This window comes from Bubalus bubalis, chromosome 21 (assembly GCF_019923935.1).
Source record: "Bubalus bubalis isolate 160015118507 breed Murrah chromosome 21, NDDB_SH_1, whole genome shotgun sequence".
NCBI classification, from domain to species: domain Eukaryota; kingdom Metazoa; phylum Chordata; class Mammalia; order Artiodactyla; family Bovidae; genus Bubalus; species Bubalus bubalis.
In genome coordinates, this window is record NC_059177.1 from 38097399 (window position 1) to 38123445 (window position 26047).

Genomic DNA, 26047 nt, shown 5'->3' on the forward strand with positions numbered 1-26047 from the left:
ATATTTTATGAGAAACAAGCCATCAGCACAGACCAACTGACCCAGAGCAGAACATAATGCACTCTGTTAACAGGAACTCTGACTATAGGCAAGTCACCATTTGCATAGATATTGAAAAATACATTTCAGAGCTTAGAAGATCGACTTTTCTTATTTAACAGTTCCACAGAGGGGCAGCTCCAGACTTTCTATAGAGCAGACCCTTCTTAGAGACAGCTTTTGTTCATTTTATAAATTGGGGCAAGCCAAGCTACTAATCACTGCAGATGGTGACTGCAGCCATGAAATTAAAAGACACTTACTCCTTGGAAGGAAAGTTATGACCAACCTAGATAGCATATTGAAAAGCAGATACATTACTTTGCCAACAAAGGTCCATCTAGTCAAGGCTATGGTTTTTCCTGTGGTCATGTATGGATGTGAGAGTTGGACTGTGAAGAAAGCTGAGTGCCGAAGAATTGATGCTTTTGAACTGTGGTGTTGGAGAAGACTCTTGAGAGTCCCTTGGACTGCAAGGAGATCCAACCAGTCCATTCTGAAGGAGATCAGCCCTGGGATTTCTTTGGAAGGAATGACGCTGAAGCTGAAACTCCTATGCTTTGGCTACCTCATGCGAAGAGTTGACTCATTGGAAAAGACTCTGATGCTGGGAGGGATTGGGGGCAGGAGGAGAAGGGGATGACAGAGGATGAGATGGCTGGATGGCATCACTGACTCGATGGACATGAGTCTGAGTGAACTCCGGGAGTTGGTGATGGACAGGGAGGCCTGGCGTGCTGCAATTCATGGGGTTGCAAAGAGTCAGACACGACTGAGTGACTGAACTGAACTGAACTGAAGCTACTAAAAGACTGCTACATCAGAATATGAATTCTTTTCTTCCATCTTCTGTTGTTTTGACCCTGTAACATGCAAGGCAGAAGTTCTTGGTTCTGTAGTCCTAAATCTTCCCTCCAGTGGTATCCAGAGATCTCGCTACTGTCTCCAACCAAGCTTTTGTCAGAAATAAAGTTGACATTTTGATCTTTAGTTCCCAAATATTTCTGAACTTAGGTAAAAAAGAAGGGGCTTGAGGTCAGCCTTATGTTTGGGAAGTGGAATAATCACTGCCATTAGCCAACAATATTGTGGACAGACCTACACAGCAAACGCTTGGAAAAAAATGGCATATGGAGAAGGGATAGAATAAATGAAGTTCACAGAACAACTTCTTGATGCTCCTGCCATTGATCTCAATTTCGTGTAGCACTGTCCTTTTCAGTTTCATTGATGATAACGAAAAATGGTATGATATTTCCAATCAAATTTAAGTTGGAGGAAGGTATGTTTCATGTAGAATGAATAGCATGTTTAAAAATTCAGAATCAATTTCCTAGACTCTATTTAGGATTTAAAAGAGTTCTAGGTGGAATTTAATGGTGGCAGTAGTATTAATATGGGGGCAGAGGCAAAGAGCAACAGAATCACCAGGGTCTTCATGGCTGAGGATGTAGGGTCTGGACCATGTAAGGCCTTGTGTGAGGGGCAAAAGAACATGATCCTTACCTTGGAGTTGACAGGGAACTGATGATACTTATTTTCATCTTATTTGAGAGGAAGAAAAGAGAATTTTAATTTGAATCTCTCCTCAAGGTTTAGAGATTCACTTCCCACCTATATACTAGATTCATGATAATGCCCGCATCTATTCCATGCCTCTCAGGAAGCTAGAACATCGGTTTTCAAGTTCCTGTGAGTTTAGGAATCAACTGAGTTCTCTGTTAATCATGCCGACCCCTGGACCCCAGCCTCAAAGAGTTTGGTTAAGTTGCTCTTGAGTGGATTCTGGGAAGCTGGGTTAATTCTGAAGACCCAGGTCTTTGGATTATACTTTGAAGTGGGCTGTGTATGATTACAGCGTTAACAAAGCTTCCCTTACTCCTGTCCTATGCACAAAGATATGGATGTACTTTCAAATGGAATGAACAACATTGGCTCTTAGTCTCCACTAGAGGGTAGTAAATCAAAATTTTGAGTTTTGAACAAAACTTGTTTAAATTGTGTGATTTTTTTTTATTTTTAATTGGAGGATAATTGCTTTACAGTCTTGTGTTGGTTTCTGCCATACAACAATGCAAATCAGCCATAAGTATACACACACACACACACACACATATATATATATATATATCTCCCTTCCGTCATCAATCTCCCTCTTGTCCTCATCCCCATCCCACCCCTCTAGGTCATCACAAAGTGGAGCTGAGCTCCTTGCATTATATAGCAGCTTCCCAGAAGCTGTCTGTCTTACACTTGGTAGTGTATATATGTCAGTCTTTTTTTTTTTTTTTTTTTTTTGAGAATCAGAGTTTAAAACATTTTTTAATGTGGATTTTTTTTTTTTTTCTACATGGAAATGTTAAGAGAAAAAGTTTTCTTTGGGAAACTGTTTTGCCTTCTTTTTTTTTCCCCTAGTGTAATCAAATGACTTGCTCAGATTAAAATATTCCCTAAATTGCTACCTTGTTGTCATTCTGAGTGATGCAATTATAGGATGTTAGTGATAATACTTTCTGTTTTACAGATGAGGGACATAAGCCCCCCAAAGAAACTAGATCAAGGCCTCTATAGTTGTAGTAGAGTTAGGACTCGAACCAGGTGAACTGACCATCAATTCAACATCATTTTCTATAAACCATCTTATAAAAAGTTTAATTTTGGGAATGCTGAGGATGGAGAAGGGAATACTGCATTATCAAGTTTTAGTTCCTTTAGCTATAATTCCGGAGAAAGCAATGGCAATCCACTCCAGTACTCTTGCCTGAAAAGTCCCATGGACGGAGGAGCCTGGGGGGGCTGCAGTCCATGGGGTCGCGAAGAGTCGGACACGGCTGAGTGACTTCCCTTTCACTTTTCACTTTCATGCATTGGAGAAGGAAATGGCAGCCCACTCCAGTGTTCTTGCCTGGAGAATCCCAGGGACGGGGGAGCCTGGTGGGCTGCTGTCTATGGGGTCGCACAGAGTCGGACACGACTGAAGTGACTTAGCATAGCATAGCATAGAAGTAGATGAGTCTTTACCTAAATCCAGACAGTCAGAGTACAAGTGCCTGCACATCACCAATCTGCTCTCCCATGCTGAATATATATACAGCCCTTGGGATGGCAATACAGAGAGAAATGTATCCAGTGAATGCTTATGTTTAGAACCCCATTTAAGGTTGAAACATGATATGTATGTATCCTCTCGTTAAGGTTAAGGTGTTCCTAGTAGGGGAAATAAAGGGTAGGTTAAGGTGTTCTTTGGAGAAGGAAATGGCAACCCACTCCAGTACTCTTGCCTGGAAAATCCCATGGATGGAGGAGCCTGGTAGGCTGCATGCAGTCCATGGGGGTCGCTAAGAGTCAGACACGACTGAGCGACTTCACTTTCACTTCTCACTTTCATGCATTGGAGAAGGAAATGGCAACCCACTCCAGTGTTCTTGCCTGGAGAATCCCAGGGACGGGGGAGCCTGGTGGGCTACCGTCTATGGGGTCGCACAGAGTCGGATACGACTAAAGCGACTTAGCAGCAGCAGCAGCAAGGTGTTCTTAGCAGGGGAAATAAAGGTTAATTATTGGCCACACCTTCTCTGGTGGCTCAGAAGGTAAAGAATGTGCCTGCAATGCAGGAGACCCGGTTCCGTCCCTGGGTTGGGAAGATCCCCTGGAGAAGGAAATGGCAACCCACTCTAGTATTCTTGACTGGAGAATTCCATGGACAGAGGAGCCTGGCGGGCTATAGTCCATGATATCGCAAAGAGTTGAACACAACAGAACAACTAACTCTTTCTTTCTTTCACAACCAGTAGGAATAGCCTGCAAAAGCTGAGATAGGGTTAATGTCTAGGATAAAATTCAAGCCAGACTGGATTTTCATGCTCTATTTACTGTAGCAGACTGGAATCCTTCCTTCAGAATCTCTCAAAACAGGAAGAATAAATAGCAAATATGTTAGAAGGAGCAGAACCTAGACATGTGCGTATTCACATTAGAGACAGGTGTTATTTCAGATATATCTTAGATTACGTTTCTGGGGCATGAAGGCATATGCCTCAATTCATAAGAGTTTAAAGCTCTGTCTTTACAAAATTATCCAGAGTGCTCACTGAAATGTGCAAGAGGGAAAAAAGTACTAAAAAGAAAGAGAAACAGAAATTTCTACTCCAAGGAGGCAGTGATGTATTTGGGCTAGTTATGTACTGGGTAGTCAGTGTACCACAGGTGGCTTCTGAGATGATGCAAGATGGTACATGAACTCATTTTTACAAAGAAATGTTGATATTTACATATTAAATGAGTCTTTGGAGTGGGGGGGGGGATGGAATCTGGCAGTTTTAAAGCCAGTGGATATTTCTTAGGACAAGTCTGGGTTTTAAGGAGTGAGCAATCTTAAATTTGATTAGAACAAAAATATTAAGTGAATAATATTAATAGTGATAAATATGGGGAGAATTTTGAAGGTGTTTGTAAGAGAGATCGAAGTTGAGAAACTTTAGTATGGCAGAATCAGTGTATCATAAAGGCTTTAGATATGTGGCCCAAATTCTGGTTTTGATATGGACCAACCATATGACCAGGGGTAAGCCATTTCACACCTCTAATTCAGAGTAGCTTTGACTGTAAAATGTGAGGTTTAGACCAAATCGGAGAGGCCTTTCCAGGGACTGTGGACACATAAAAGACCTTGGTATTGCCATGAAGGATCTGAGAACTCATGTACTCAGCACTGACTTAGACTGAGTCAATACATTCCTAATGGTAAGCATATGACTGGTTTACAAAAACATAAAAATGCTGTCATGATTAATCATGAGTTTAATTAACTTGAACTAATTCAATGAAAGTGCTACTGAATGCATACATACTTGAACTAAATGTACATTCTCCAACAGACAGATACTACAAGTACAGTTGATATTTTTTATATCATCACACATCCATGCAGATTTTCCCTGTTAATATAGTTTAAACTTCCACACTGTGGAAGAATTACAACTGTGCACAACACGGAAAGATGACCCAAGAGATCACAAATAGAAGCTAATTAGTTCCCCTGTTACATGATAGTACTGAGGGGAAAATACCCTCTCTTGATCTTTTACCTGACCTAAAATATCTGCACACAAAAGAGACATACTTACTCTAATGACCTTATGCACCCAGGCCAATTTCAAAAAAGTAGATTTGTAGATAACTCTTTTTGATGGAAATTACCTTAATGATAACAGTGGTAATAATGATTAAATTGCACCTGTGTATTTGGTATGTAATGTATGTGTGTATGTATACATCAGATGTTGTGCTTGATACATTATGCATCTTTAATCTTTCAGTGTATGAATACTCCTAATTTGTTGTTTTTACTTTCAGTGTATGAATACCACTAATTTGTTTTACATTACTTTGCTGACAAAGGTCCATCTAGTCAAAGCGATGGTTTTTCCAGTAGTCATGTATAGATGCGAGAGTTGGACTATAAAGAAAGCTGAACACAAAAGAATTGATGCTTTTGAACTGTGGTGTTGGAGAAGACTCTTGAGAGTCCCTTGAACTGCAAGGAAGTCAATCCTAAAGGAAATCAGTCCTAAATATTCATTGGAAGGACTGATGCTAAAGCTGAAGTTCCAATACTTTGGCCATTTGATGTAAAGAACTCATTTGAAAAGACCCTGATGCTGGGAAAGATTGAAGGCAGGAGGAGAAGGGGTTGACAGAGAATGAGATGGTTGGATGGCATCACTGATTCGTGGACATGAGTTTGAGCAGACTCCGGGAGTTGGTGATGGACAGGGTAGCCTGGTGTGCTGCAGTTCATGGGGTCACAAAGAGTCGGATATGATTCAGCGACTAAACTGAACTGAACTGAATTTTTTGTTGAAGTCAGATAGGTTGAGGTTTTTGCCCAAAGCTACAAATCCATAAGGTCCCAATACCAGGATTCAGATCCAGAACTCTCTGGTTCTAAATGTCACCTATTTCTACTATGCTACCCTGTTGTTTGATACAATGAAAGTGGAGAACTCTAAACAGACACATAAGCATAGGAGAAAGATAAGTCAGCAGAATTTTCTTTGAAGAAAGATTAAGGCTCTGAGGTTAAAAGAAAAGACGATGCAATCATATAAGACTCATTGGTGGGCCATGTTAGGATTAGGCCAGAATTGAGACTATTAAATTTTTACGGCTAAGGTCCCATTACTGAATCTCCTGCCAGTTATTGAAAAGGCTTTCTCAAAAGTTAAGATACTGAGATAATGACAGGATTCTGACAGCCATCCCCATACTTACAGAACTGTTCAGACTTATTTTTTCTGCAACATCAATTGACATCATCCAACAACCTGGCAGTTTGAGGGGCTGGACTGATATTGAAAGCTTTTGACTGATTGCTTGAATCAAACATTGTAATCATGGTATTTCCACAGTTGTTCTCCTATGTCAAGGAAACACCTGTGAGACAAGCCCAGTGGAAACAGAGTTAATAATATTCTGGGGACATGATCATCTGCAGAATAGCGGAACATGGTTTGCTTCCATTCCAGCTACAATGGATGGAAAAGAAAGGAGACTCATTCATGCATTTATTCAAAATACATTTTGAAGAGTTCCTATCATGTAGAGGTTACTAATTACTAAAGAATGCCAGTGAATGATACAGGAATCAGAGAAGTCCCAATCTTTATCCCTAACCTATTGTCAGGACTGATTTTATGATTCAAAGTGCATGATTCCTTCTGGCCAATGTTGTCTATGTTTAACAATCATTTATGGTACCTTAGTTATTAGAACACAGGATGAAGAGCCAGGAAGGAGTGATCAAATCCTAATGTTCCTGCTTACCAGATATGGGACCTTTGATAAATCAAAGAAGCTCTCTGGGATTCAGCATGTATGGAAATAAGAATATTTCAAGTCAAAGAAAAAATGTAAAGCAATGATCCTTTCCCCCATCTTATAAAGACTATTTCCTCTCCTCCAAATCTACATGAGAGAATCCCACAGTTCAGGGAGGCTTATGAAGTATCATCACTCCAAGATGTATGCAATCAAGCTATTGTCTGGTATCCTAGCAGGGTCTTGGGCTTCCCTGGTGGCTCAGACAGTAGTCTGTCTGCAGTGCAGGAGACCAGTGTTTCGTCCCTGGGTCGGGAAGATCCACTGGAGAAGGGAATGGCTACCCAGTCCAGTATTCTTTCCTGGACAATTCCATGGGCAGTGGAGCCTGGTGGACTACAGTCCATGAAGTCGCAAAGAGTCAGACAGACCGAACAACTAACACACGCAGCAGGGCTCAGGTGGGCAGGAAGCAAAAAATGTTTTACTTTTACCCATGCAATTCCACGAATCGCCACTTGGTGGTGCCAGATGGCCTACGTTTGTTTATTTTCAACTGGAAAAACTTACAGGAACTTTTTTTATTTCTTCTATATTTACAAGGTTACCAGGGAGTTCTCTCCTCTTTGCTGTTTATAAGTATTTTCAGTTAGAGTTTAATCCATAAAAAGGTACTGAATGGGAAATCTGAAAATCTTCAGAGTGTAGTAAACTGAGGAGAAAATAAAGGAGAAAGGAAATAAGGAGAAAAGTAGAGGGAGGGAACAAATGTGATACCTAGCAAAGTGTCACAAACCTCAGATTCAGAAACAAACTCAAGTAATTGGTTTTTTAAAAAATATTCGGCTGCATCGAGTCTTAGTTGTGGCAGAGGAGACCTTCGTTGCGGCTCACAGGCTTCTCTCTAGTGGAACGGGCTCAAGTGCCCTGTAGCATGTGGGATCTTAGTTCCCCGACCAGGGACTGAACTCACATACCGCCCCCACCATTGGAATTGCCTTTAATCATAAGTTAAAGAGGTGGTATGGCCACTCTTGGGCTTCTGTTGGTGGCTTAGTGGTAAAGAATTCCAGCTGCCAATACAGGAGATGTGGGTTGACCTTTGGGTTGAGAAGATTCCCCTGGAGAAAGAAATGCCAACTCACTCCAGTATTCTTGCCTGGGAAATCTCATGGACAGAGGAACTTGGTTGGCTATGGTCCAGTTCATTTCCGTCGCTCACAGAAGCTATCGTCCATGGGGTCGCAAAAGTGTCAGACACGACGACTTAAGGAATTAAACAAGAACAACAATGGTCGTTCACAGCTTCAACTCTCTCATCTGTAAAATAAAAATAATGATTCCTTATCTGCCCGGAGGAAAGTGGGGCATGATGACTTAGGCTAGCTTCCAGCTTCCAGCTCAGGTTTCTGTTAAAGGGACTGATCAAATTGACACCCTGTTTACCTATTAGGATCCTTTCTCTCCCCACAGGAGGAAGATTCTAAGCAGAATGAGTTTATCTGCCCAAGGTGCCAGTCATGTGTTCAAGTTCAGAGACTCATCATAAACCCCATGTGCACTGCTGAGCCACTCACCTGAGCCATCTAATGTTCCTTGTGACCTCAGACCTTAGGCCTTCTAGATAGCCTCCCCTCTCCCTCTCTTTCTCTCTAACTGCCTGTGTAAACTAAATCGTGCACTGTTCTTCAAATCCATCCGTGGTTACCCTTTGCATTCAGAGTAAAATCTAAACTCCTTTCTGTGGATGCCAAGGTCCTCCGTGATCTGGTGTCTCCCTGCCCGTGACATACAATGCTGGTTGGCTATCCAGTGCTGTTATCAATGGGCTCTTCTTTCTTATGAGCAGAAATCTGATGCTATCAGTGACAGCATGAGCTCTTCACAAACTCTCAACTCCCTGGACTCATGTGAATTAGGAGTAGCCAGACAACCAATTTATGGATAATGAAATATAAGGGGAAGACTTCTGGTGAGGTCTTTCTGGGAAAGCTTTTTCCCCCCATCATTTAAGAAAAGGACAAATTCAGCATGCATGCATCTTTCACCCTTACCCATTTTCTTCCTACATTAATTAGGAATGGAATGCCCACAGGGAGGGTGACTATTTCATGACCATGAGGATACATGCTCCATATAGAGAAGCAAAAGATAAAAGTATCTTGAGGCCCTGGTAGCAGGGAATGTGATACCAGCTTAGACCACCTACCTCTTCTTAATGTGATAAAAATACACATATATTCAGTTAAGTGACTGTTGTCCGATTTTTGTTCCAAGTTGCAAAAAATATGTAATATTCTGTCTCTCTGATTTTATTTTTTATATTACTACTCATCCCATTCAGTACAGATGTGCTCTGCTGTGCATCCCAGATCTTCCCTTTCAAACAGAAAAATCTCTTTTCCTACCTTTTAGGAAGATTGTTAAGTGACAGCATTCACCTCTTAGACTCGACCCTAACTCTGTGTGGGTTTTTATTGGCAGCATTTATATTTTGTTAGGGGCTTCCCTCGGAGCTCAGTTGGTAAAGAATCCACCTGCAATGCAGGAGACGCCGGTTCAATTCCTGGGTTGGGGAGATCCACTGGAGAAGGGATAGGCTTCCCACTTCAGTATTTTGGGCTTCCCTTGTGGCTCAGCTGGTAAAGAATCCACCTGCAATGCGGGAGACCTGGGTTCGACCCCTGGGTTGGGAAGATCCCCTGGAGAAGGGAAACACTACCCACTCCAGTATTCTAGCCTGGAGAATTCCATGGACTGTTTAGTCCATGGGGTCACAAAGAGTTGGACATGACTGAGTGACTTTCACTTTCACTTTTCATATTTTGTTAATCCTATTGCATTTTAATCACCATCTAAGAATCTTCTTAGGGAGTCTAACTTTCAAAGGATCTGTGTCTTCTCCAGGCTCAAGCAGTAAATCCTCCCTGTGCTTGTCCGGAGCCTCTTACTTTTCTGTGTGGAGCCTAGGTTTCAGAAAGTGGAGACACAAGATTGCTAAGTCATCACATGGGTACAGCAGCCTGAGGAAGTGCTTGATCTACAGCAAATTTTGTGTCATCAAGAGATACATTGTTATGTGTTAACCACTGAGGTTTGGGAGTTATTACCAATGCCTAAAGCTAGCCTGCCCTACCCAGGGTTTTGACCACACAGATGCAACAAAAACTTTCCAGTATTCATTTTGAAATGCCTTTTGCTCATCAAGATAAAAAAAATGTGATTGGTCTCTTATTAGCCACCTGTAGATGCCCCCTGACCCCTTGAGTTAAAAATCACAAGACAGAAGTTGAGGAGGCTTTTGAGAAGAGAATCATTTTGAAATTTGAAATAGACCTTTTTCCTCAAACTCAAGGCATAACATCAGTTCTTCCTTCCTCTGGATCAATCTTTCTAAATTTTCATGATGTTGTTCTATTCTTGGATTCTGCCATTTATCACCTTCCTTTCGGGTTTGGCTGAGCCATGAATCATCTGAAGACTTTGCAGTACACTGTATTAGGAGTCGAGCTCTTTGATCTAGAAAAGCCAAGGCCATGCTTTACAACTGTTCCTTGTTACTTCCTTTATTAGGAATAATATTTTGCTTAAAGGTTTTTCTATAAAATGGTAGAAGCTTGACACACAATGTCTATTAAACAAGAAGTTTTTTACCATAAGGAGTTCATTAAATTAGAGTTAAAGCTCAGACACCAGAGAAGGGAGTACCAGCTGGTGTGGTGGTGACTCCAAGGCGAGGGCGATGAGGCTGGTTCTGTGAGTATTCAAAAGCTGCCACCTGGCTTAGCCTCTGCCATGGGCAGGAAGAGCTTCTGCTGGGGTCAAGAAGGTGGAGGCTGCAATGACTTATGGGAGCAGAAAACCTACAGGAAGGACCCAGGCCCTTCTCTTTCTTCCTGCCCTTCCATCTTTCTGTCACACTTGCTATTGGCAGAGTTGGATGGAAAGCCTGGGAAAGTAGAAAAGTGCTTTGTTCAGTCTCAGCCCCAGAACCACACGGCAGAATGTAGAACGGCGACCTTCAAGCTGAGAGACCATTACCGAATAATCAAACGATCAGTTATTAGCCACATGGTGATTCAATTATCCTTGGTTCTTTCTTCCTGTTTAACTACAGCAGCAGGTCCGCCAGGAAGACATAATATTACTCTCTCTAAACAAGTCCTTAATTTTGTTGACTTTTTTCCTTTTCTCTCAATGTAAACTTGATCTAAGGCTCTATAACCTCTCACCTTGACTTTGGCAGTATCTGTCTAACTGGTTTTCTGAATTTCACTCTGGCTTTCTTCCAAATTACTGACACTTTTTTCATTCAAGAAAGGTTTGTGCAGCACCTTTTATGCACCAGGCACTGACCCAGGCACTTTGATTATCATAGTAAACAAACCAGATGAAACCTGTCCTGATAGAGCTTTATTTTATTCACTCTTGTTGACACCAAGTAGCAAGATGGTTCTATTAAAATAGACTTTACACTGGGTAGCTGCTTAAAACCCTTCAGAAGCTTTTCTGTTTCAAATAGAACAAAAGCCAAACTCTCTCCATGACGTATAAAGCCGAGTATGATGTGATGACCTCCCACCTCTGCAGACTCTGTGCTGTCCCTTTCCTTCTCTGTGCTCTGGACACATTGACCAAACTTCAGTTTCCTGGACAGGCCAGAATTTTAAGTAAGTGTATTCCTTGTTAGACATATGTCTCCCCTACTAGACTATAAGTTTCATAAGAGCAGGATTGGTGTCTGTATTCTAACAAATAATGCACTGCCAGATACTCTATAAATATTTGTAGAATGAATTAATCAATTAAAAACTCCAAGAAGTCAGTTTTTTTTAAATTATAAATTTATTTTAATTGGAAGCTAATTACTTTACAATATTGTATTGGTTTTGCCATACATCAACATGAATCCGCCATGGGTGTACATGCGTTCCCTATCCTGAACCCCCTTCCACTTCCCTCCCCAAACCATCCCTCTGGGTCAACCCAGTGCATCAGCCCCGAGCATCCTGTATCATGCATTGAACCTGGACTGGTGATTCGTTTCACATATGATATTATACATGTTTCAATGCCATTCTCTCAAATCATCCCACCCTTGCCCTCTCCCACAGAGTCCAAAAGACTGTTCTATACATATCTGTGTCTCTTTTGCTGTCTTGCACACAGGATTATTGTTACCATCTTTCTAAATCCCATATATATTCGTTAGTATACTGTACTGGTGGAGAAGGCAATGGGACCCCATTCCAGTACTCTTGCCTGGAAAATCCCATGGACGGAGGAGCCTGGTAGGCTGCAGTCCATGAGGTTGCTAAGAGTCAGACACGACTAAGCGGCTTCACTTTCACTTTTCACTTTCATGCATTGGAGAAGGAAATGGCAACCCACTCCAGTGTTCTTGCCTGGAGTATCCCAGGGACAGAGGAGACTGGTGGGAGGCTGTCTCTGGGGTTGTACAGAGTCGGACACGACTGAAGTGACTTAGCAGCTGCAGCACCATACTGTACTGGTGTTTTTCTTTCTGGCTTACTTCACTCTGTATAATAGGCTCCAGTTTCATCCACCTCATTAGAACTGATTCAAATGTATTCTTTTTAATGGCTGAGTAATACTCTGTTGTGTATATGTACCACAGCTTTCTTATCCATTCATCTGCTGATGGACATCTAGGTTGCTTCCATGTCCTGGCTATTATAAACAGTGCTGCGATGAACATTGGGGTACACATGTCCCTTTCAATTCTGATTTCCTCGGTGTGTATGCCCAGCAGTGGGATTGCTGGGTCATATGGCAGTTCTATTTCCAGTTTTTTAAGAAATCTCCACACTGTTCTCCATAGTGGCTGTACTAGTTTGCATTCCCACCAACAGTGTAAAAAGGTTCCCTTTTCTCCACACCCTCTCCAGCATTTATTGTTTGTAGACTTTTGGATAGCAGCCATTCTGACTGGCATGAAATGGTACCTCATTGTGATTTTGATTTGTATTTCTCTGATAATGAGTGATGTTGTGCATCTTTTCATGTGTTTGTTAGCCATCTGTATGTCTTCTTTGGAGAAATGTCTGTTTAGTTCTTTGGCCCATTTTTTGATTGGGTCATTTATTTTTCTGGAATTCAGCTGCAGGAGTTGCTTGTATATTTTTGAGATTAGTTGTTTGTCAGTTTCTTCATTTGGTATTATTTTCTCCCATTCTGAAGGCTGTCTTTTCACCTTGCTTATAGTTTCCTTTGTTGTGCAGAAGATTTTAATTTTAATTAGGTCCCATTTGTTTATTTTTGCTTTTATTTCCAATATTCTGGGAGGTGGGTCATAGAGGATCCTGCTGTGATGTATGTCGGAGAGTGTTTTGCCTATGTTCTCCTCTAGGAGTTTTATAGTTCCTGGTCTTACGTTGAGATCTTTAATCCATTTTGAGTTTATTTTTGTGTATGGTGTTCATCTACAAGTAGGATAAAGTTGAAGTTTTTTAAATGAGTTCTGCTGAACTTTATAATTTCCCAAGGGGACATGGAGGAAGGAAAATGGGCATATCAGATGTCCTGTACCCATCTCCTTGCCTAAGCAGCTCCAGTCTGTTTTCTTACTCTTAATTCTGTCTCTGAAAAATGTGTTCCACTGCTTTAAAAAGACAAAATTACAAAACTAGGTGATTTGAGGATTCTCCAGAATCTAAATATGAATTTATAGAACTGGGAGTATTTCCAGTACAAAACAAACTCTGGCTAAAGTTCCCCTCAGGTGGTTCCCTTCTGGTATTATAGTTTTTCTTATATGAGGTAGCATTTTTTCTCCATTGAATTTCTCAACTTTCCTATGATCTATTGCTGACTACAGATTTCCTGTGATTTATAGTTTTTCCATCTTCAAATGCAAAGAATGTAATCAATCTGATTCCAGTCCCAAAGAAGGGCAATGCCAAAGAATGCTCAAACTACCATACACTTGAGCTCATTTCACATGCTAGCAAGATAATGCTCAAAATTCTTCAAGCTAGAGTTTAGCTGTATGTGAACTGAAAACTTCCAGATGTACAAGCTGGGTTTAAAAAAGGCAGAGGAACCAGAGATCGAATTGCCAACATTTGTTGGATCATAGGGAAAGCAAGAGAATTCCAGAAAAAACATTTGCTTCTGCCTCATTGCTTGTGCTAAATCTTTTGACTGTGTTGTTCAGTTGCTCAGTCATGCCTGACTCTTTGCATCCCCATGGACTGTAGCCCACCAGGCTCCTCTGTACATGGTTCTCCAGGCAAGAATACTGGCGTGATTTGACTGTGTAGATCACAATAAACTGTGGAAAATACTTAAAAAGATGGGAATACCAGACTACCTTACCTGTCTCCTGAGAAACCTGTATGCAGGTTCAGAAGCAGCAGTTAAAACCAGACATGGAACAGGGGACAGGTTCAAAATCGGGAAAGGAGTACAACAAGGCTGTATATTGTCGTTCTGCTTATCTAACTTCTATGCATCCTCCCTGAGCCTGTCATCATGCAAAACGCCAGGCTGGATAAATCACAACCTGGAATCAAGATGGCAGGGAGAAATATCAACAGTCTCAGATATGCAAATGATACTACTCTAATGGCAGAAAGTGAAGAGGAACTGAAGAGCATCTTGATGAGAGTAAAAGGAGAGAGTGAAAAAGCTGGCTTAAAACTCAACATTGAAAAAAAACAATATCGTGGCATCTGATCCCTTCTCTTCATGGCAAATAGATGGGGAAAAAGTGACAGATTTTATTTTCTTGGTCTTCAAAATCACTGCTGACAGAGACTGTAGCCATGAAATTAAAAGATGCGTGCTTCTTGGAAGAAAAACTATGAAAAACCTAGACAACTTATTAAAAAGCAGAGACATGACTTTGCTGATAAAGGTCCATTTAATCAAAGCTAGGGCTTCCCTGATATCTCAGTTGGTAAAGAATCTGCCTGCAATACAGGAAACCCTGGTTCAATTCCTGGGTCAGAAAGACCCGCTGGAGAAGGGACAGGCTACCCACTCCAGTATTCTTGGGCTTCCCTTTGGCTCAGCTGGTAAAGAATCTGCCTGCAATGCGGAAGACCTGAGTTTGATCCCTGGGTTGGGATGATCCTCTGGAGAAGGGAAAGACTACCCACTCCAGTATTTTGGCCTGGAGAATTCCATGGACTATATACTCCATGGGATCCTAAAGAGTCGGACATGACTGAGCGACTTTCACTTTCACTTTTCACTTAGTCAAAGCTATGGTTTTTCCAGTGGTCATGTACTGATGTGAGAGTTGGACCATAAAGAAGGCTGAATACAGAAGAATTCATGCTTTTGAACTGTGGTGCTAGAGAAGACTCTTGAGAGTCCCTTGGCTAGCAAGGAGATCAAACCAGTCAATCCTAAAGGAAATCAACACTGAAGATTCATTGAAAGGACTGATGCTGCAGCTGAAGCTCCAGTACTTTGGCCACCTGATGCAAAGAGCCTGCTCATTGGAAAAGACCCTGAAGCTGGGAAAGACTGACGGCAAAAGGAGAAGGGGATGGCAGAGGATGTGATGGTTAGATAGCATCACCAACTCAATTGACATGAATTTGAACAAACTCTGGGAGATACTGAAGGAAAGGGGAGCCTGGCCAGCTGTAGTCCATGAGGTCGCAAAGAGTCAGACATGACTTGGTAAGTGAACAACAACAGATGATCTATTGACTTGATTACAGCTTTCAGTATTAGGTAGAAATTTTTCTATTAAAAAAAAAAGTCTGATGAAGAGAGAGAATCTTACATGGGATTTGTCAGATGAAATGTAAACAAAATTCTAGTTTAATGAATTTGCTAATGATTCATCTTTAACAGTGAATTTTTGCTGGGATCATTTGTTGGGCATATAAACACTTGAAAATCCACAAAACAGTATATTGTTGGGTAGAGGCACCAGCTAAAATACGTTTCAGATATTTACTAAGAAAATTCGAAGGAAGCACATACAGAAAAATGGAAAGAAACAAAGGTTAAAAAGAAATAAAAGGAAGAGGGGGAAAACGGGAAAGGAATAATAAACAACTTACAGAAAATCAAGACAGATGGCTTTTTAACAAAAGCCTAAGTGGTTTCACCTTCCTCTCTCCATCATTATTCAGCCACCTCATGTTGTTCAGTCTTCTGAACAGCTGATTAAAAGGGCAGCAATGGTGATTGTGAAAATGACTAAGAAGGAAGGAAAAGAGGGAGGAAAATAAGTAAGGTTTGTAGGAACCCAGACCAATCAATCTACTTTAGTCGCAGCAAACATGATTTAGAGCAACCTTCAAAACTGATCCTGAGATACAGAGAAAATAAGGAATTCAAAGGAGAGAACTTGTATAAGATGATTTTCATCAGCAATCTGTTTCCCTTAGACAGAATGAAATTTCTCTTGGCCCTGATCAGTCTTAATTTCCATGAAGACTTAGCTTTCAGCTAGATTACTTGCTCCTGAAGGAAAGTGATCACTAAAAATAGTCTTTGCTTTATTCTCAGCACCCAGTGTATAGTTAGGTAGTGTGGGTGACTACAGTATTTAACAACCAATGCTGACCAGAGACGTATAAAGAAAATAATTTTCGCTAGTGAATCAGGTGCAACTGAACTGACTCTATTTTAATTAGTAAAATGGTTTCCCCAGTGATGTTTGACTTTTTTTTTTTTTTCCCCCTCAGGAAAAACAGTGTCCTGTTAGGGGGAAAAAAACATTTGTTAGCTACCATGAGTTCTGTGGAATTTTCTAAGCCCCATTTAATTGCAAAATCTGAATGAATCCAACAAATGTCTAACAAACATCAAGCACAGGTTTTTGGACTGCAAGGAGATCCAACCAGTCCATTCTGAAGGAGATCAGCCCTGGGATTTTTTTGGAAGGAATGATGCTAAAGCTGAAACTCCAGTACTTTGGCCATCTCATGCGAAGAGTTGACTCATTGGAAAAGACTCTGATGCTGGGAGGGATTGGGGGCAAGAGGAGAAGGGGATGACAGAGGATGAGATGGCTGGATGGCATCACTGACTCGATGGACGTGAGTCTGAGTGAACTCTGGGAGTTGGTGATGGACAGGGAGGCTTGGCGTGCTGCGATTCATGGGGTCGCAAAGAGTTGGACGCGACTGAGCAACTGATCTGATCTGAGCAAGATCAATACCATCGATGTCTTGTGGAGCTTCTAGTCTATACAAAAGAGGGATATTAAGCAAATAAATAAGTATTCAGTTAGGGCTTCCCAGGTGGCTCGGTGGTAAAGAACCCACCTGCCATTGCAGGAGATGTGGTAGATGTGGGTTCAATCCCTGGGTTAGAAACATCCCTTGGAGGAGGAAATGGCAACTCACTCCAGTATTCTTGCCAGGATAATCTCATGGACAGAGGATCCTGGCAGGTTATTGTCCATGGGGTTACAAAGAGTTGGACACAGCTTAGCGACTAAACAACAGCAACGGTAAACTTGGGACCATGGGATGGGAACTTTCTTCAGAGCTCCTTGAGCACAAGGAACATTTCTCTACTGTTTTCTGATGTTTAACTCTTGACATGTAGGGCTCAAGTAATAGAATAGATCCCCTAAAAAATGAGGGAGGCAGTTTCAACATGGTATTAGTTCTGCTCTTCCTCTATTGCAGTGTTCCCTTTAAAGAAAATTCTTTGGTCAAACTTTTGGGGGAAATAGTAGGCTAACTATTTCTGAGCTTTATTATTCTGTTGAATCCATATTTCTTGCCAAACTACTGTCTGTCAATCTCAGACTGATCCAAGGGGTATAGAATGACTATGAAAGACATAGTCCCTGACCTCATGCAGCAACCTGGACTGTAATCCTGCAAGAGGAAAATAGCCTTTATAGGACTTCCCAGGATTACTTGAGTACAGAATACTTTTTCAGCAGAGCATCCCCGGACATTGTTTAAGAAATAACTTGCTAGTCTTATCTAGAAGAATCAGTACTAGTCATTCCCCAAATACTTAGATTGAATTTTTTTGAAAAGATACTTTAAAAAATGCCAGGCAACTCCTTGTTTTTAGAAGGACAAACTAGATGACATGTGGTAGGATACCCCTTTTAACTAATGAAGAAGACCATATGTGCCCCAGAGTGAGAAATGGTAACCCCTTCTCTGCTGGATTTGAGAGCAGCATTAGGGAATTCATGATATAAATGTAGAAACCCACATCTTTCCTCACACCAACTCTGGAGATAAGTCATTTAATGTTTTCCAAGTAATTTAAACCCCATGCCAGTTTTGCAATAATTAGATCCTGGTATGACATCTATTTGGATGCAGTTTTTATTCAAAGAAGAGTATCACTCTAGATGTGAGGCTAATTAAAACAACCATCTCTTGTCTTCTGAAAACTAATGTACTTGTGGAATTAAGATTTATACATGCTCTCACTAGGTGAATCAATTGTATATGGGCCACAGTTTGAAAAAAACAGGAATTTAGAGTTAAAAAAAAATGGAACAGGGGCTATGAATTTAAGAGAAGGGTCTTCAGTGGCAGGGAGGACAGAAGAAAACCACTCAAGCTTGTTTCTGGCAAATCCTTCCCTTGATATAAACTTTCTCAACCATCAGGAGAACCATAAAACCCTTATTCCTGAACCAAACTTTCCAGTGGATTGTCACCACCATATTTAACATGCTTTTGGGGCTTGTGGTCTGATTTGTCCAGTAATTCTTCTGAAAGATGTGCAGCATCTTATTTCAGATGAGTTTCTGACTGCGGTAGATAGTACATTATGTACTCCTGCCAGGCAGGAAACAGAGCTATTGCTCATACAGTCTGTAAATACAAAGCCCGCTTTTGCAATCAGACAGCGCTCACTTTTCCTCAGAGATCCACTGAATGAATATGATACATCTTCCCTTTTCAAGCATCTGTCAAGGGAAGAACATACAAATGCTCCACAAAGGGGCTACAGACAGTAGTATGCATTCAAGAGACAGAAGTGTGACAGTTATTTCACTGTTTTGTAAGAATCGAGTGTAACAAGGACTGGAGCTTAACAGCAACTCCAGAATTCCAGAGGCATACCCTCCACCACTGTGAATGAGAAGAAACCACACCAAGGGCGGTTCTGTTTCTTTCATTTTAGACGGTGATACACGAAAAGAGAGAAGAGGCTTCTCTCTGGAATGTTTGTTCAGAGGAGCTCCGGTTGCATTGATTTCAGTGATTCACTTGTCTATCCAGATACATTACTGTAAGCATATGAAGGCACAGTTTTCACTAAGCTGTGCCGGAAACTGTGTTCATACTAGGGAAACACCTGGATGCAAAATTGACATGGCCCCTGTCCATGAGGAAGGAAGGTGAGAAAGATGATGTGAAGACAGTCATCACAGATAGAGAACGACGGGAATGAAATGGACAGTGTTGTGGGAGGCTAGGAAATGGAGAAATGACCCTGTGAAAAGGTGTCGGGATGTGGGGTGTGGGGGACATGTCTACATAATTCAAGAAGTTGATGAAGACTCCTAACAGAGGAGAGAGAAAGATGTTGTGGGTTGAATTGTATCCCCCCCCGCAAAAAAGATACACTGAAGTCCTAACCCCTAATACCTTTAAAATGTGACCTTATTTGAAAATAGGGTGACTGCAGATGTCACTGGCTGAGATCAGGTCAAACTGGACTGTTAAACAGGTCAAGCTGATAAACTGTCAAACAGGTCAACTAACTGTTGTTAGTTAATCCAGTGAAATTGTTGTCATTATCAGATGAGGAAACAGACACACAGAGGAAATGGCCATGTCAAAACAGAGCTAGAGATTAGAGATAAGCTACCATGAGGCAAGGAACACCTGGACACCCAGAAGGTGGAAAAGCAGGGAGGATCCTCCCCTACAGGCCTTAGAGGGAGGGTGGTGGCCCTGCCAGGACTTTGACTTATAGCCTCCAGAAGTGGGAGAGAATAGATTTATGTTGGTTTAAGCCTCTCAGTTTGTGGTGGTTTGTTATGGCCAGCCCCAGAAAACCAGCATGTGAAATAAGACTGGTGTTTAACCAGTTGGAGTTCAGATCAAGCCAGAGCACACTGGGCCTGGAAGATAATATTAAAGGTCTTTCTCTTTGAGTTAAATAAGCGTTTTGAAGCAGTGAGGCGATAATGACTGGGTACTGTGTGAGAACCAGTGTGCTTTTATGGCCACCTGAATTTTTTTTCATTAAATGTATTGGAAATATGTGAGAGTTAGTTAGACAACATTACAAATCACTGACCTTTCAAAACAGCTACCCAGATAAATCAGTGTATTCCTTCAGCTACGCCGGATTATAGGAATCATGCTTTCTGTGCTCGATAATATTGGACACCTAAAACCCCTGTTTCCAAATGGTGTTCCATGGAACACTAGTTCTGAGAACACATTTTAAAAGTGTTCCATGGTCCAAGAAGATTTGGAAATACTAAGCTTCTTTGTGTTTCCTCTTGCAGAGTCATAATGGGTATTAACATGTTGAAGTCTCTGGAAAGTTCTACAGTAAAGAAAGAGTTGAACCCGAATTCCCAAATATGTTTGATCATGCAGTACCCCTAGGTCAAACGAACACCAGGAATATGTGAGACTACCTGTTACGAGCCTAATACATGCACTTTTGGACATGCAGAGAGATTTAAAAAAAAATATTTTCATGCTCTCAACCCACTTTTGAAACCAGGAAATTCTACCCAATTCTAAGTTAAAAGCTTGCTCTGCTGTTACTCTCTTCCCTGAGAACGTAGCCTGCTGGGGAATAGCTGCAGACAACCTGTGAAGCTCAAATCTCCTTTCCTTTGTTTTCTCCCATCTGAGCTTCCCTTGAGAAATCTGCCCTCAAGCAATTTTACAAGCAGAGGGTGGGAAAAAAATGTCTGAACCAAAGGAATTCTGATACTTTTTCAAATGGGTTCAGGTGCAATTTGAAATGGGTAGCTCCAAACTTCAAAATGTTGGCCTTCGTTACAAAGGCAAATAACACTGTACCTGGTAAGGATTCAAGGAGTCATTTGGTACAAAATGCTCATTTTGCTCAGAAATAAACTAAGGCATTGGGCTTCCCAGTTGGCGCAGTGGTAAACAATCTGCCTGCAAAGCAGGAGATCTGGGTTTGATCCCTGGGTTGGGAAGATCCCCTGGAAAAGGGAATGACTACCCACTCCAGTATTCTTACCTGGAGAATTACAACTAACACACACACACACACACACACACACACACACACACACAAGGGCACAGATAGCCAGAGACAGCACCAAAGCCACACAGTTGTAGGGACAACATAGCCAGGAGGTGGTCAGTGGTGTTTACTCTCAGCCCACCTTCCCTTGAAATATGCCATCTGGGGCTTATAGAAAAGCTTACACAAACTCCTGACACAGCATTTGATCCCAACATTAATAAGTAATATAAAGATCCCCAAAAAGACAGTCTAATTCAGGAGTCTCTGTAGCACATACCTTCTCTGAGTAATGCTAATCAGTGCAATAAACTCTAAAAATAACACCCAATAAAGTTTAATGTTCTCATTCGTTACCCATGTGCCATGTAAATGGTTTCCTTCATTACCACAAAATAACCCCTTTGACGTTTTTATTAAGTTTTCTGTTCTTGGTTAAGGAGTTTTTTCCTTTAAACAAGAAAATATTAAGAAAATGACTTTGAAAATACCTGCTTTGGGGTTTTTTACTTCCATCTCCTTCCCTTCTGCAATCTCTGGTTGCAAATAGAAAGTATCTTCTAATCAGTACCACCCACTTAAGAGAGTAAAGTCATGTTCTGCTGTCTACACTCTTTCTACCATCCAGGCTGCTAAAAGTCCTTATCACTGCTTTTATGGAAGTCAATTTCCACTCATTCTGTCATTGCTGCCCCACACAGATACGTGTTCTGCATTTGTGACTCAGCACCTAGACCGCAGCCTTTCAAACAAGGTAATGGGGCACAGCAGGAGGGAAGATGCCTCCCTCTAGGTGGTGCTGCCTGAGCAGGAGTTTCAGCTGGGAGACACCCACAGGCATCTCTCCAGGTGTGCACTTCTTACAGCCATTCAGAGAAGCAGTGTTCATGCAACACAGCCCCTTCACACAGACCTGCTTCTCTGCCTTGTACTGCCCTCAAGGAAGAGCAAGTTGTTCTAATCCTGGAGCATAGCAAGCTAAGGGAACCCACGATGATTGTTCAGTAACCATTTTTCCTTTCTCAGGAATTTTTAAGGATAATTTAGGGCTCCCTGCAATTTTCTCTTTTACTAGTTAGTTTTAGAACCTAATCCACACACAAAATGTAGACTTCCAGATGAAATTTTGTCATGATAAAATAGGAGAGATGCCGCCTGGACACATCTCAATTTACTCAAGCCCATCTGCCTTCTACTGGCCCATTTTGCTTCTTCTGTTTAGACAGCATGTTTTTCCATCCTATTTGGACCAATCTTAAAAGCACATCTAGATCCTAATGTTTTCTCATCTCAGAAAGCAGATAAATCTTTCAAAATGCTTGGAAAGCTGCCTACAAAATGCTGCCACTCCTCTGGCAATAAACACCTTGAGGAAGTTACAGTCAGCATTCTTTTTCTAATTCAGGCAGAAGCCCAATGTAGGTCAAGAAGGAAAAATTAAAAAGAAGCAAGAGTCTAAGTCATGGACCCACTACATATTTGCTGAGGGACCTTGGGTGAATTTATTCTTTATTCTGAGCTTCAGTTTCCCCACCAGTAAAATAAGAGTGATAATATTGACTGAAAATACTGTTGGGAAAGGAACTGAGGCTTGACAACATTTGTATTTAGTTCCTGGCACATCAAAGCTCTCAGCATGTGTACGTCCCCTTCTCATCTCTGGCTCCTTGGAACCTCAGAATTCAACTCCATGTAACTTCAGACATTAAATGCCAGCTGTCTAAAACTATCTAAAAGAAAGTTCTTTGTGAAAGTTTAACCTAAAGGCATTTGTCATCCTGAGTCTGTAATATCTAGACTTAAAGACAATATCATTAAAAGAATGCATTGGGGAAAAAGTACAGAACAGACAGCAAGTGGACTCCACAGAATGGCATAGTGGGGACTACCTGTGTTCATGAATAAGAATTTAAGAAAATAAAAATACTCAGTCCAGTATATCAGTTCAGTTCAGTTCAGCCCAATTTTGAACATTCAGTTCAGTTCAGTTCAATCACTCAGTCGTGTCCAACTCTTTGCGACCCCATGAACCGCAGCATGCCAGGCCACCCTGTCCATCACCATCTCCTGGAGTCCACCCAAACCCATGTCCATCAAGTCGATGATGCTGTCCAATCATCTCATCTTCTGTCGTCCCCTTCTCCTCCTGCCCTCAGTCTTTCCCAGCATCAGGGTCTTTTCAAGTGAGTCAGCTCTTCGCATGAGGTGGCCAAAGTATTGGAGTTTCAGCTTCAACATCAGTCCTTCCAATGAACACCCAGGACTGATCTCCTTTAGGATTGACTGGTTGGATCTCCTTGCAGTCCAAGGGACTCTCAAGAGTCTTCTCCAAACCACAGTTCAAAAGCATCAATTCTTCAGCACTCAGCTTTCTTTACAGTCCAACTGTCACATCCATACATGACTACTGGAAAAACCATAGCCTTGACTAGATGGACATTTGTTGACAAAGTAATGTCTCTGCTTTTTAATATGCTATCTAGGTTGGTCATAACTTTCCTTCCAAGGAGTGTCTTTTAATTTCATGGCTGCAGTCACCATGTACAGTGATTTTGGAGCTCAGAAAAATGAAGTCAGCCACTGTTTCCACTGTTTCTCCATCTGTCTGCCATGAAGTGATGGGACTGGATGCCATGATCTTTGTTTTCTGAATGTTGAGCTTTAAGCCAACTTTTCATTCTCCCCTTTCACTTTCATCAAGAGGCTCTTTAGTTCCTCTTCACTTTCTGCCATAAGGGTGGTGCCATCTGCATATCTGAGGTTATTGACATTTCTCCCGGCAATCTTGATTCCAGCTTGTGCCTCCTTCAGCCCAGTATATAGGCCATATCTATTCCACTATTACCTATAGATATAAGATTTGTGGGGATGTTGGACAGACTCAAGGAGCATTGAAATGTAGTGGTTAACAGCATACATTTGGAGTCAAATACAAGTATGTTCCAATCCCAGCTCTGCCACATGCTAAGTATCCATTCTTAAGCAAGCTATTTAACCTCTGAGTTTGAGTTTTCTCATTGGTAGAAAGGGGATAATATAATAGTATTTAATGTATGGAGTTGTTTTGGGGAGTAATTAATACTGTAATGAATACCTAGTGCTCGGCCCACCATCAGCCAAGTAGCCTGTGTTCAATAAATGCTATCAGTTATTATTGCTATTCATGTTATTTTCCTTTTTCTTGAGACACTTAAGGTCAATTCTGATTCACTTGTAATCAGGACTTTAGCCATTCAGTCCCCCAAAATGCATAAGAGGAACCCAGTGCTTGGGAACAGATACGAAAGAACATTCTCTCTGGTGAATGTTCCTCCTCCATTAAGCAGTCAGGAAGTGCTATGGGGACTGTCAGTAGGGAAGGACAAAGCTGAACTGTTTCTGGCTATCAAGAAACAGACAGTAAGTTGAAGTCCGTACTCTACAGCCATCACACATGGGATGTGAATTTTGTGAAACTGCTTATTTTAGCTCGATTGCCAGCTTTTCTTCTAGGACAAAACTAAGAAGCTTAATCATGTTACCAGTGGGGAAGCTTTTGCCTTTGTCCTAGCTAATTGGCTGGCATGACAGCTGAAATAACAGCACTTCCCATTCTCTTTAGATATCTAAAAAAGATAGGAAATCTGGGTCTCTGTGTTAAACAGCAAGTATTCAAAAAGAAATCCAGCAGATGTATGTGTAGTTTCCTGGGTAAAAGTTAAAGAAAGATGCCAGTTTTTCTTTATTTCATGGAAGCATTGACAGCAAGTTCTTCATCATCATGACACCAGAGATGAAACATCTCAGCCCCAGGCTAGAGCAGTGCAGGGGTTTAGCAAGTCAGCCCAGACCAGTGTGATTTGGGATGAAAAGGAAGGGGAGTGCTTGCTACATTACTTGCTTTGTGTGAGTACCAGTTGGGAACAGAATATTTGGGGGAAAAAGTCGATGAATGAGGTCAAAAACTCAAATGGATAGCTCTTGATAATCATGGACTGGGTGTTCCAGGAGTGAATAGCTGAAAACCTTTTAATAATTTAACATATTAAGTAGCAGGCATATATGGATATATTCATGTTATTTAAATAGTAAGTGTATGTTTTTGTTTATGTGTGTGTGTATACAGGGCTTCCGAGGTGGCGCAATGGTAAAGAATCTGCCTGCCAATGCATGAGATGCAAGAGATGCAGGTGCGGTCCCTGGGTTGGGAAGATCCTCAGGAATAGGAAATGGCAACCCACTCCCATATTCTTGCCTGGAAAATCCAGTGGACAGAGGAGCCCAGAGGGCCACAGTCCATAGTGTCAAAAAGAGTCAGACATGACTAAGTGACTGAGCATGCGTGCCTGTGTGTGTGTATATATAATTTGACATATTGAGGAGGCTACTATGAAGTCCTAGAGTACTGTGAAATTATAGAATTTATGATTCAAATGAGAATGCCTCTGGGTTGGTTTTGTACACAAATGTTTATGACAGCTTTATTTATAATCATCAAACGCTAGAACAACCAAATACTTTTCAGCCTCTGAAGAGATCAATGAAATGTAGCATAGCCATTCTGTGGACTGCTACACAGTAAGAAAAAAGGAACAAATTAATAAAGCACACTATGTGGATGACTCTGAGAAGCATTATGCTAAGTGAAGGAAGCTTGAGTCAACAGGCTGCATCTGATTTTCTGGAATAGGCAAAAAACTGATCAGTGATTGCCAGGGGCCAGGGGTGGGGTTATGATCTGTCTACAGAGGGGCATGAGAATTCAGGGAGATGTTATATATCATGAATGTGTGGTGGTTATGAAAGTTCATAGAACAGTGTGCTAAAGAGGATAAATTTATCTCTACCAAAATTATATCTCAAATATTTTAAACAAATCTGAGTGGAACGAAATTCCATGATGTAGTACAGCTGCTCAGACATAGCTGTGGATTGCCGAGGCCCCTTCTTGAAGCAACCTAAGTGGCTTAAGTGAGGACTTTCTGAATTGCAGTTAACTGCTGGCTGACCAGGCTGTAAATCACCTGCTCTCAGCCTCAGTTATAGCCGT